The 14,145-nt window shown below is 44.5% G+C and overlaps 1 pseudogene; it reads right to left on the bottom strand.

Moving 5' to 3' along the window:
• Window positions 1-6,018: 6,018 nt before the first annotated feature.
• On the bottom strand, window positions 6,019-11,882 carry LOC102857040 (annotated as a pseudogene).
• Between the last annotated feature and the right edge of the window lie 2,263 nt (window positions 11,883-14,145).

A 14,145-nucleotide genomic window follows, 5' to 3' on the forward strand; every position in this document is an offset into this window, starting at 1 on the left:
ATCACTCCTAAAAGCTGGAATGTGAATGAAAAGGCTGGAGCTGAAGTAGCCACCTTGGATCACAAAATGATTTACAAATAGAAGTAATGCAAGGTAGTGCACGTGGGTGGAAAGATCGGGGGTCCTTGAGACTTAGACTCACATTCCTGTATAGACTCTGGTCTACACACCTGCAGATTTCCAAACAATCCCCAGATAGGACATTATTACTTTGGGATCTCGGGGATGCCTGGGTCTCACTGCTAATCAATAGGGCCCACCCAGAGGTGCCTCAGAGGAAGTGGCTGGTGATGTCTTTCCAAACAATCAGTTACTAAAAACTCTATGGAACAGAGTTCTACTCTGGCACGTATGGGGTCACTGTGATCAGCATTAACTAGCTGTCAACTGGTTATGTGATTCATAGCCAAAACTAACCTTACTTCCAGAAATTATTAGCATACATTTTTCATTGAAAATAAAATATTTTTAAGCACTTAGCTGAGTGTCTTCTTGATTCATTTAAAAATGAATGCAAAAATCTATTATATTGGAATAGAGTTATAATCAAATTTAAATGTAATAAGTGAACCCTCACACAGAATCTTCTATGATTTTATAATAGAGATCCTTTCTAATTGAGATTTTAATGAAAGATTATAGAGAACTTGGATTTCCATTCATTCATTGTTGCACATTTTCCTCCCTGCCCACCCCCTCCTCCCAGTTCATTTTTCTCTTTGAAGAGATCATTTAATTTGAATTTTTAAGAAGAAGCCAAATACCTAAGACCAGAACTTGGAAAGATATATGAATGGCAAGAATAGACTCTGTGCCCTGCCTCTCCCACTGGTGGCCTACCACTACCATGGGGCACATTCTGAGTCCTCTCGCTCATTGCCATCTGTTACTGTTGTTGTTCGGTGCTGTGCCATCAAGTATGACTCATAGCAACCCTATGAACAGCCAAACAGAACTGTGACCTAACCTGTGCCATCCTCACAATCTCTGAGACACTGGAGCCTATAGCTGAAGCCATCGCATTGGGGGTCTTCCTGTCCTTCACTAACCCTCCATCTTTCGAAACAGAATGTCCTTTTCTGAGGAATAGCCTCAACTAGCTACATTTCCAAAGAGTGAAAGATGAAGCTTGGACATCTTTGCTTCCAAGGAGCACTCTGGCTGCACCTTTTCTACGGCATTTCTGTTTGTTCTTTTGCCAATCCACCAGATAGCGAGTACTCTTCTCCCTCCCACACCACAACTCAAAGTGCCCCTATGAACAGCAGATCTGAAACCTGCCCTGTCCTGTGCCATCCTCATCATCACGGTGTCAATCCATCTCCTAGCCCTCCACCTTTTCCAGCACAGTATCTTTTTCCAATGACTGAGCCTTCCTAGTAACACATCCAATGTGTGTGAGATAAAGTAACCCCTTCTTTGTCTCTAAGGAGCATCCTGATTGCCCTTCCTCCAAGATAGGCTTTGTTCTTCCGGCAGTCAGTCCATGGATTATTGCCCCCCAATCAGAACCAACTCAGAGCTAACCCTTTGTTGGGTTTCTGAGACAGTAAAGTCACATATGAGATTGTACGTCCTTCTCCCAAGGAGCCACTGGTGGGTTTGAATTGCCAGAGATGGAAGGCCTTTGAGTTCACAGCACATCTCTTCGCAGATTATGCCACCAGAGTCCCCTATTAGACTCACAGCAACCCTATTAGGTGACAGAGGAGAACAGCCCTGAAGAATGGCCAAGGCTGCAGATCTTTGCAGAAGCAGGCGCTTCCTCTATCTCCTGAGCTGTGTTTAGTAGATGCAAACTATAGTAGATGCTGGCCTTTCAGCATTAGCAGTCTAATGCTTAATCCATGTGCCACCAGAACTCATCCACGTCCAAGCTAGCCTTTATCTTTTCTAACACATTTTCCCAGCAGATACTTGAAACCTGTTGGTCTATCTTATGGGGAATAAATGATAACAAAACTGTACCATGTAACATAAATTCTATAAAGATGCTAGTTGTTTTTTTATTTTCTGAGAAATCAGAAATGAGAACTGTCATAATACTGCATAATACCACTGTTATAAGACAGGACTGACAGGGCTAGTGAGGGGAAACTAGGAAAAGAGGGGATAGATCATGAACACTGCAATGGAACAGATGACAGGAAAAACTGTTGAAAAGGAATATGTGATTAGGCATCATTTGTATAACAGCCCAGAATGAGAGGTGCATAGCAAAGTGGTGGAAGTGATGGGCAGAGGAAGGAAATTGTGCAACAGTGAATGAATGGGTTTTTTTTAAAAGAAAGAAAGTGAATTGGGGGTGGTGAAGAGAGGAAGGGAGGAGGATGAATGAAAACCCAACTTTTCTGTAAACTTTCATTAATATCACAATTTTTAAAAAAAAAAACACAAACAAACACAAAAAACCAATAACAAAACCAACCCAGAACTAACTTCTTCCTTCTCAGAGAGCTCTGGTGGAGCGGTCTGTAAGGAACTGCACTGCTAACCGGAAGGTGGCGCCTCTCTGGTAGTTCGAATCCACCAACAGCCCTCTGGAAGGAAGATGGGCCATCTCCTCCTACGCAATTTACAGCCTTGAAAACCCACTGGAGAGTCAGCTCTGAGTTGGTTCCAACTCCACAGTTAGTGAGCTTCAGGTTTTACTTTGAGCCCCCTTCTCTAATTTTTTTTTTTATAAGGTGCATTGTGTTTTTCAAGACTCAGCATAATTACAAGGTATTCTCAGACACTTACTGTTAAGGCAAGATTCTAAAATCTCACTTCACCTTAAAAAAAAAAAAAGATAGTATTAAGTAAATTCTATCTCAGAGCCTTTCCAGTGATTCGGATTTACATCCTATAATGCCATGGACAGCTGACTGTGGGCTTACATACACAAACAGTTGTGGGAGGGCAGGGGAGTGCGCTTTTTTTTTCTTTAGCCGCTGCTAATGTTGCCTTGTAGGTAAGAACTGCTTCCTTGACTCACATTCAGGGGCCCTCTAAGCCTTATTTGAAACAAATGCTAACAACTAGGGAGCAACTATACAGTTAGTGCTCTGTCATTGTTATATGCCGTCGAGTTGGCACCATTTGATAGCTGACCTTCCAGTGAGTTTTTGGAGGCTATAAATAGCGTGGGAGGAAATCACTCCTCTTTCTCCCAAGGAACCACTGGTGGATTTGAACCCCCAGAGGGCGCAGACTTCCAGTTAGCACACAGAGGTGAGGCACGTGAATTGGGGGGGGGGCTTTCAAACCACTAGGGAATAATCACAGGGCGTACAGTATGTCTGCTTTTTGGACCCAGTTCCCTGAGAGTCAAAGCTCCTATCAGGGGACACCTGGATGCATCGTGGTCTCCACAGAACACGGAACATTTCCACGCTGAGGGAAACAGAATTTTCCTCCACAACAGAGAGCAGGTCTTTCCCTAGAACTGGCACCCTGAATTTTGGTCTACCCTCCTAGACTGTAAGAGGATAAATTTCTGCTTGTTACAGGCATCCATTCATGGTCTACCAGCACTAGCAATGCCCATGCTGTGTGACACCAAGTCCCATCACCCTTGCCTCTGAGGAGCACTCTGCTCACACTTCCTCCGGCATGGTTTTGTTTGTTCTTGTGGAGGTCGGCTGTATAGTCCATATTCCTCACCAGCACCACAGTTCGAAGGCATCAATCTTAATTGTACCATATTTATTATTCAACTTTCACATACATTTGCAACAGTTAAAATGCCATGGTTTGAGTCTGATATACTCTTTTTTATAAGGTGACATCCTTGCTTTTTAGCACTTTAAAGAGGTCCTTGGCAGCAGACTGTCAGTGATGCCTGTGCCATGCTGCGTAGGGGCTGTAGTGCTGGCCACACTGCATGAGGGCCACCCTGTATGATACTGATGCGTGGTAGTAATGGTGGTGAACTTCTTCCTACATGCTCTTTATCTGCTCTGTTTCCTTCTTCTGAGAAGTCGTAACCTTGACCTGTTTTCCTCCTGGCCAACATGTCATTTTCTTGTTGGTAGTAGGTGTTCTTTCTCTGTTTGTGAGTACTAATCCCTGAGGATCCACATATTCTCCCAGTGTGTGACCTGAGTCACGCTGCCCCCCCCCTTCTAGTTCCAGGTCTCAGCTCAGCCTGGAGTTCCGTTCATTCCTGCGACTTCTATAAGAAGTGACTACAGTGACTTAAGCCAATATGAATGTGTTCTCTGCTGCTTCTGTAGTTCAGAAATCCCAAATCAGTCCCACTGGGATAAAGTTCAAGTACCAACTGGTCTGGTTCCTTATGGAGGCTTCAGGGAAGAATCTTTTTCTTCGCATTTTTCAACTTCACGAGGCTGGCTTGTCTTAAAAGAAATAATAGCAAAAGTAATGCTTGTGAAGTACAGTGTTGGCCAAGAGTATTGACTATAATACCATGGATTGCTAGGAGAGCAAATAAATCGGTCTTAGAAGAAATACAACTACTTACTTGCTCCTTAGAAATGAGAATGGCAAGACTTTACCTCACTTACTTTGGACACATCATTAGGAGAGCTCTTCCACTAGAACAAGACATTATGTTTGCTAGAACTCTCACAGCTCATTGTTATCACATCAGAATGGATCAATGCTGATCCTCTGGTGAGTTTTGGTGGCTGTAAACCACACAGGAGGAGATTGCCCATCTTTCTCCCACAGAGCCCTTGGTGGATTTGAACCACTGGAGAGGTGTGCTGCTTTGGCTGAGCGGCCTGTGTTTGATGGAATCAGTGAAAACAAGCCCTCAATCAGATTAATAGGCACAGCATCAACAAAGGGCTCCAATATGGTTCTTGCCACCTTTCCTACTCCTCTGTTCATTGCTAATCAGACCCTAGAGCGCTATCTCAGAGGGTAGACCCTTGCCCTGAGATCAGAGCCTTCAGACCCCTGCATTTTGCTGTCCCTCCTTTTAACTAGTCCCACTCCAATAATGAGACCAGCTAAGAGAAGAGTATCATCAGGGCAGAACCCATGTGGTTATCATCCCATCTTCTGCCTTCTGAGATGCTCTCCCCTTCTCCCTGGCACCCATGGCCAGACCCCTCCTCCCCCCATGAGCTCCTATACTCGGGACTCATAGCTGACTACAGGGCACCAGGCAAACAGATCACGTGTTCTCACTCAGTGCTGAATTTCTTTTGTGGAATCCCAGGACATCAAGGCATCAGGGCAGGTGACATGCAGATTTGGAAAATTTTAATTGCTTATATAGGCAAGACCTGCAAAATATATTTCCCCTACTCCCCACACTTCCTGTGCAATCCTGGTGTTTGATTCATGTTAGAAGGTCAATTCATATTTTGTTCAGTGAATGAATGAATTTGAGCTGGTGAGTTCCTTGTCTTTTTTTTTAAAAAAAAATCCTCTTTTTTGGAAAAGCTCATTCAGACACAGCAGTATTCCCTGGAATGAGCCATGGTTATTACCATATTTTCGGAACAAAAAGCACAGCAAGAACAGAGGTAGGACGTATAGGAACCAGGCGAGAGTTCTCCATCCGACGCCTGAATGACAGGACTGTGCCCTGCCCCGGGCACTGTGCCACGTCATGCCCGTGACACTGGCTACAAACATCGTCTCACGTGTGTGCACATCTGGACACGCTCTTCCTAAAACATGGTGCCCGCTGATGTAACATGAGGGGAGCAGGCAGTACCTCGGCTCTCCAAGGCCATGCGGCGGCCATCTCCTGTGTTAATTTGCACTGTGTGCCAGGTATTTCTTCCTCCTCTTTCTGCCATGATAAGGCAGCCTGTGGGAAGACTGTGAGCTTGTTTTCAGGGAGAATCAAGAAATACGGGGCTGACCAGAACCCACAGTGAAACTAAGGGTGAGTCCAAGCAGGCTAGGGAGCGAGGTCAGCTTTTGCTCCCCCTGGAGGGGCTGACCAAGTCTCCCGGAGCAGGTGGACCTGGCAGCTTCGAGGTTGTAATTGTGTCTCCTGGAGTTGGCTGGGGCTCACGCGAGAATGAAGACTTGCTGAATCTGGGGTCCTGGGGGTCAGTGATGGGGGGTCATGTCAACCTCTCTGGACAGGTCTTCGGTGAAGAAGTTGGGGCTTCCCAGCTTGGCCAGGTAGTGGGAAGCCTTCTGCAGGGCCCAGCCGAACTCCTTCATGGCGTGGGCTATGACAGTGGACACTAAGTGGCTGACCCCCATTTTGCAATGGACCAGGTACTTGGAATGGTTCCTCTTTGCTTTGTTTATAAAATGATATGCTTCGTTCCAGTGGGCAAGGAGGTCTGTGGTCTCATTGTCCTCGTAGACATTGATGTTATGGTATGCGAATAAACCAGGGGTAAAGTTATGTCTCTCATTACATTCAAGATGTAGTCAACTCCTGAGCCATGCAGTTCCTCCAGATTGAATTAATTCCATTCAAAGCTGAGGAAAAGGTGGTCAAAGGTAAGGGAAGGCTTGACCATTTGTTCCGGGATCAGGAGCATCTCCTTGTCAATGGATTCCTTGAATTCGTTCAAGTTCCAGTTCATCTGCTTCTCCAGCTCATTTCGTGTTTCTCTGGATGTTACATTCGCCAGACCCTGGTTCATTATGATGCTGTGGAGCCTGGCTTTGATGAGGTGCTTGGTCCTCTCCCCTTCTTCTAGTTGTGCCTCTGCGCCACCTCGCAGGCCTTGTAGAGGACCAACAGGGCCAACCACATGGCCTGGACAGACCTGGCTTAAAGACGTAGCCTCCCAGACATGTAGCCTCCGGGGCGGTGCTCACGCTGTACCCACCGTCTCTATCCAGGTGGATTTTTGTGTCGCTCCAAAGTCAGAGCACCATCCGGATGGTGCAGCTTTCACTTTCCTTACTGGAGAAGTGGACTCCCAGCAGTATGTTCTTTTCGTGTCCTGACGCCCACTGCTGTACACCATCAGCATGTACCGCACACTGTCAGTCCAGGCGCTCTCTAAACGCACCACCAGCTTGATCCTGTCTTCACAGCGCAGAAGGCTGACCTTGACTTGCAGGTGTTGGGTAAGTCGCCTGCATGCTCATGGGGATGCTGCAGACTCCGCTGGCCTTGAGGGCTGTTTCCCTGTTGTAAGAAGAGGGCAGATCCTTTCACCATGAAAAAGCTCTCACTTAAGCCGAAGTTTAATTTCGGTCGGCATTGCTGCTAGCCTCCAGCTCGCTGTTGTGGGCCCAGGAGGAGGAGGCGCTGGGTGTGGGCGAGCGCTGCAGGGTCACCAAGGCCTTGCCTGCGCTCTAGGCACAAAGGAGCCACCGAGACCTTGGATCAGAGCTGCTCCTGCCTCCCGGGCCGGACCCGGGGTGCCTCTAGCAGCCCAAGCTGGTGATTTCTAACCTAAAGAATTATATAAGAGAAGATAAGGGAAATGAGGTGAAAAATTAAGAACTAGATAAATTGGGTGATGCAAAAAGTCATGTACAATAAGGGGTTGATTCATGTTATACCAATGACTCCTAGCTGACACTCTAATGGATTTTCAAAGACTTTAAATCACACAAAGATTACCCATCCTTCTCCCTCAGAGCAGCTGGTAGATTAGGGAGCTCTCATGCCCTAGTGATGAGGAGCTGTGCTGCTAACCAGAAGACACATGGTTCAAATCCAATAGCTGAGATCATAAAAAAGATGGACAGTTTCCTCCCATGCAATTTCTTGTCTCTGAAAACCTGCTGGAGGGTCAGCTGTGGCTCAGTTCTCACTCAGTGGTACACAGCAACAACCACAACCGCTGGACTAGCAGTGCACTTCCTTAGCAGTAGGCCCACAGAGCTCCCTATAAGGGCTTGACGAAACATTATAATGGATTTACTTGATCATTGGTAATTAATTTTAAAAACTAAATGGCTGAATGATTATATGATAAACCAATATGATTTATAAATCTTCACTGAAATTTAAAATAACTAATTTTTTTAAAAATCATGTAAGAGAGACAAAGTATATCATAAAATGTGGAGTAGGGGAGTGCCAGGTGAAGCCAGACAAAACAAACTTGGGGGTTTTTTTAAAAAAAGAAAAATAGACTGTCTTTGTAGTTGTAGATAGGATTATCAGTAACTGATTTCTCAGTTTGATGGACTTGCCTCTGAGATAACCCTGGATGGATTCAAACCTCCAACCTTTTGGTTAGCAGTTGAGTACTTAACTGCTTACATCACTCTCTGTGGGAGCAGATCACCAGATCTTTTCAGATCTGCTCCCACAAAGAAGCCAATGTGTTCCAACTTCTGACCTTCAAGTTAGTAGTCAAGCACTTAATTGTGTCACTAAGGTGTCTTCCAGATACTTTTTAAGGTCTGTAATATTTGTGTGAATGCCCATGGTTTTGTGTATGTGTACATAAGTGTACAGACAGGAAGGGAGTTGGAGACTGTATGTGTGTACACATGCTGAGTGGATATGTGTGTGATTGGGTGTTATGTGTATGTGTGTGTGAGATGTTGTATATGGATGTGTATTTATGGTATATGTATGTGTGTATGGTGTGTATGAACATGTGTGAATATGCATGTAGTGTATGTTAGGTACATATATAGTGTTTATATGTGTCTGTTCTTCTATGTCGTGTAACCCTGCTGTGTCCACTTGCTGTACAGAGGTAACTCGTGGTTGCTGTGAAGCCGGAACACTGTGACACTGATGTGTCAAATGCGTTAATAGTTACCCATGGTGGACAGTGTTTGTTGGAGCTCCCCAATTAAAATAAGCTTGGAAGCAGGAGTGGCATCCACTTCAGTAATAGCTTGCCTCTGGAACCCTATGAACCTGGAGCAAGGATGAAAGTCACACAAGTGTTGAGGACTTTCCTTCATGGGATCACTGTGAGTCGCCTATGACTCGACGGCACTTAAAACAACAACAACAACAACAACAACAATATGGTGTATGTGGAGGCTGCCAGGTCCCCATGCTGGAGACTGGCACGGGCATCCTTATCTGATGGTCTGCATAGGAATTAGATAGATTACATCTGTGGAAAAGAATCATTAAAGAATCTCAATTTCAGTTGTGAAAACTAGGTCAGCTGTTGATTGTGGAACAGACCATCCGTTATTCATGTACAAGTTCAAACTGAAGTTAAAGAAAATCAAATAAAATCCACAAGAACCAAAATTTGACCTTGGGTCTATCCCACCTGAATTTAAAAATCAAGACTACACAAAAATCAACTCAAGGTGGATCAGGGACCTATGGGTAAAGCCCCTAACCATAAAGATCATAAGAGACAAAGTAGACCAAGGTTAGAAGGACTAGTCCATGGTATAAAAAGGCTGTCAAATACAGCCAGAAACACATAAGCAGGAAAGGATAAAATTGATGAATGAGACCTTCTAAATATTAAATCCCTGTGTGCATAAAGAACTTTTTCCAATAGGGTGAAAAGGAAAACTTCCGATTGGGAAAAAATGTTTGGCAATTCAGTCTCAGACAAGGGTCTCATAACAAAAGTTTGCAGAATCCTACAGGGTCTCCACAAGAAAAAGACCAATAACCCAATTACAAATGGGCAAAAGATGTGGAAAGACTTTTCACAGAGGAAGATGTCCAGGTGGCCAACAGACACACGAAGAAATGCTCAAAACCAAGAGATACAAATCAAAACCACAATAAGATACCATCTCACCCCAGTAGCAATGGCAAAATTTAACAGAACAGCAAGCAATAAATAGTGGAGAGGATGTGGAGAGATAGGAACTTTCATACACTGATGGTGGGATTGTAAAATGGTAAAACTACTCCAGAAGGCTATTTGGCATTTCCTCAAAAAGCTGAACACAGAAATTCCATATAACCCAACTGCTGGAAATATACCACAAGAAAATTAGAACTGAGACACAAACGGAGATTTGTACAACAGTGTGCACAGCAGTGTTATTCACCATCACAAGAACATGGAAACAGCCCAAATGTCCAACCACATTCAAATGGATTGAGAAATTATGGTACATTCTACATGATGGAATACGACACAGCACTAAGGAACAACAATTTTGAAAATTACTACATAATTGGGAGGGACTAGTGAGCATTATGCTGAGTGAACTAACGTGGTCTCATAAGGACAAATACTGCATACACCACTATTGTAGAAATAGAATGATAACCGGTAAAATGTGTATGATAATTTAAGAGGGGAGGGTGTGACCATGGTTGTGAGGCTGGGCAGGGTGTAAATCATAGAGTTTCACAGTTTGGTGGGTGGAGGGAGGTGTGGATAAAGGACATGGGAAGGTCCAGCAGGGGTATAGATAGAAAGGGTAATGGTGGCCATAGTTCAATGATGATTCATTTCATAAAACATAATGAATGGCAATGATTGTATGAAACACAATGTGAATGGAAGATAGTGTGAAACACAATATATATATGAACTTTATAAGCAAACCAACATAAAATAATTTTTTTAAAAAACACAAACACATATTTGAGGCCTTGGACATTAATGAATGAAGAGCAGATGAACTGTGGAAGAATATCACCCATGATGAATGCAAAAGACAGAGACAGAGGAGGAAGACTGAGATGGATGTCAGAAGAGACTCTGAATATTGCACTAGAGCACTTAGAAGCCAGAGCAAAGGGAAGGAATCAAGAAGTTAAGGAGCTGAACAGAAGATTTTAAAGGGCAGCTCAGGAAGACTAACGGAAGTATTATAATGAAATGTGCAAAGAGCTGGAGTCAGAATCAAAAGGGACAAACTCACTTGGCATTTCTTAAGTTGAAGGAACTGAAAAACAAATTAAAGCCTCAAGTTACAATGTTTAAACATCCTATGGGCAGAATATTAAATTATCCAAGATGCATTAAAGGAAGATGGGAAGAGTACACAGAGTGTACCAAAAAGAATTGGCTGACACAGAAGAATTTTATGAAACAGCAATATGACCAAGAGGCAATGGTGATGAACGAGGAAATTCAAGTTGCTCTGAAGGAATTGGCAAAAAACAAGGAGATCGGAATTGATGGAGTACCCATTGACATATTTCAGAAAAAAGATGTTTTCTTGGATGTGCTCACCAGGTTGTGCCAAGAAATCTGGAGAACAACTACCTAGCCAACTGACTAGAAGAGATCCATATTTATTCCCATTCCAAAAAGGGTGATCATATGAGGTGCTGCCAAGAGAATAAACAGGTCTATATTGGAGAGGGTGAAACCAAGCTTCTCCTTGGAGACAAGGACTTAAAGCTTCGTTTCACATACTTTTGGCATGTTGCCAGGAGGAACCAGTCCTCCGAGAAGGACATCAAACTTGTAAGGGGTAGGGGGGAAAAGCAGGATAGGAAGACCCTGGATGAGATGGCTTGACATAGTGACTGCAGTAATAGGGGCAAGTATGTCAGAGACAGCAAGATTGGCTCAGGATAGGACATGGTTCAGAACCATTGCATATAGGGTCACTATGAGTCACAGTCAGCTCGACAACATATGACAGCATAGTGTGTGCACATGTGTGTGTTTATGCTGTATATACATGCATGTGACATGAATGTATGTGTGAGGCGTGTGTAGTACAGGTATGTGAATATGTGTACATGTGTATGGGATGTGGGTATGGGCGTGTGTGCAGTGTGTGCGTACATGTTGTGCATGTATGTGTGGTATGTGCACTGTGTGCATGCTCTCTTGTGCATACGTATATGCTGTGGATGTACAAGTGAGTATGTATACAGTGTATGTGCACGTGTGCATGTTACTCATGAAGTACACTCACAGCCGAGAGAAAGGGGGAGAAGAGCCAGCATGCAGACAGCACTGTGCCCCTGGCTCTGGTTTTCACCCTGGCAATGAACAAAGTGAAACGGGGGAACAAAGGAAGAGGTGTAAGTGGGCTCAGTAGAGCAGACCAGCCAGTCCTCATACAGCAGGCGGCTGCGGCATCACGGGCTCCAGCAACATCCCACAATCAAACTTGATAAGGAGAACTTAGACTAAAGCTGTTGTTTTCCTTAGAAGAGATTTGACAAATAATCCCAAATGCACTAAGGGGAAAAACTAGGCTGCAACAGGAGGAAATACGAACCAAAGAAAATAGTAACAGTACCTAGCTGACTACCTTTCAGTTCTCACTGCCAGTGCTGGTGACAGCCAGCGGCACCACACATCCCCCGAACTCCGTGCCACCTCCACACCAATGTGCACTGGCTCTGCAGGCCAGGCCCTTGCTGGTGGGATGCATGCAGCCTCTGGTCATAGTTTCATGCTGGTAAGAAGCCAGGAAATGATGTCCTTTCTATCCTGACTGTGCCACTGCCCTCTGGCAGGATGGGTCCTTCATTCTGAGGGAAGAACTGCTCCCCTAGCATCATGTGCCTCCTTCAGGGGCCCCTCTCCAGACTGCATAGAGCTGGGTCAGCTTCCCCAGCAGATGCCTCCCATTCTGCATAGAGTTCCTTCTGTTTCTCTCTACTGACAATAGTATTGACTCTCATAGTCATCTTTTCCACCTGTCAATTTTCACCGCTTTGGGCTACTATAATAACCAAAAGACCAAACCTTCTGTCATCAAGTATATTCCAACTTATAGCAACCCTCTATCAGATTTTTGAGGCTGTAAATCTTTATGCGAAGAGTGTTTGTTCCCATCTTTCTCCTTAGTAGATTGGAGTCTAACGTCCCCCATCAGATTTTCAAAAAATTATGTAGGTCAAGTGCATTCTGGGGCTCAGCTCTTCATAAAGTCAAGTACCCTCAGGGACCCACCACAGCCCAGAGACTTCTTTTGTGGGTTTTGGCATAGTCACACAAGATCCTCGCTGGTGTCTGTCTCCTGGCCGGACAGAGGTATGGTTCGGATTTTTAGGAGGCTTGCTCATGAACAGGTTCCCAGGATGAGCCAGTCTCTGAGGAAGGTAGAAGGTCAGTTGTAATTGGCAGTCAAGTTGGCTGTGACTCCTAGCAACTTATGCACAAGAGAATGAAACCTCATCCTCCTGCACCACCTCCACAGTCACTAACATGTTGGAGTCCATAGTGGTGGCTAGTGTGTTACCCTCCGTAGCCCTCTATGGTAATAAACATTGTGTTCTCTGCCAGCAGTTGTTCTTTATGGCACATCCAAAGCCAGCCAGCCAAGTAATACTCTGTTGTGATCTATACAGCTTTCAATAGATGAGTTTTGAAAGTAGGTTCTTAGAAGCTCCAGTGGGATCATTATTGACCTTCCTGGAATTTGAAAAACCAGTGGCATGGCTTCCAATATCATAGCAATGTTAAAAACATCAAAATAATAGAGTTAGATGGAAGGTAGGAAGATGAGTAACTGAAACAGGAGAGGAGCAGAGCACAGCGTGGGTGATATCCAGGGCAGCCAATAAAGCTTCTCAGAGAACAGTGAATTCAAAGGCTCTGGGTTCTGGGTGCAGTGTGACATGAAAGGAGAATGGGCAGAAATGGGTGAGAAACAAAAGATTGATGTTAGGTGCATTGACTGAGTTAGCTACAATTATGACAATCTCATGTATAACATAAAAAATATTCTTCAGCCCTGTGCCATCTTCATGGTCATTGCCATATTGAAATCCACTGCTGTAGCTATTGTGTCAATACACCTCACTGAAAATTTATTCAGTACAATAAATTACCTAAAACGAATTTTCTAGCCAATTTTTTGTAACTTTCTCTTATGGATGAGTTGTTGTTATTAGGTGCCATCAAGTTCAGTACAACTCATAGTGACCCTGTGAACAAAAGCTCTGAATCCAGTCCTGTCATGCTCCATCCTCACACTTCCTGACACACAAGAGCCCATTGCAGCACTTACCATGTCAATCCACCTGGTTGAGGGTCTGGCTCTCCTTTGCCAACCCTCCATCCTTCCCAGCATCATGTCCCTCTCCAAGGAATAGCGCCCCCTAGCAATATGTTGTTGTTGTTGTTGTTATGTGCCGTCGAGTCATTTCCGACTCATCGCGACCCTATGCACAACGGCCCTAAACCCTGCTCTATCCTGCGCCAACCGCAACGCCTCTGACACACCCATCCCGATTACCCCAGTCACCAAATCAATCCATCTCATAGAGGGTCTTCCCCTCCTGCGCTGTCCCTCAACCCTCCCAAGCCTCCAAGGACCTCCTGGCAACATGTCCAAAGTATGTCAGACGAAGCCCCAGAATCCTTGCCTCCAAGGAGTAGCTTGGTTTAA

The sequence above is a fragment of the Elephantulus edwardii genome, unplaced genomic scaffold (assembly GCF_000299155.1).
Source record: "Elephantulus edwardii isolate Elephantulus edwardi_28Jun2011 unplaced genomic scaffold, EleEdw1.0 scaffold00133, whole genome shotgun sequence".
NCBI lineage: Eukaryota > Metazoa > Chordata > Mammalia > Macroscelidea > Macroscelididae > Elephantulus > Elephantulus edwardii.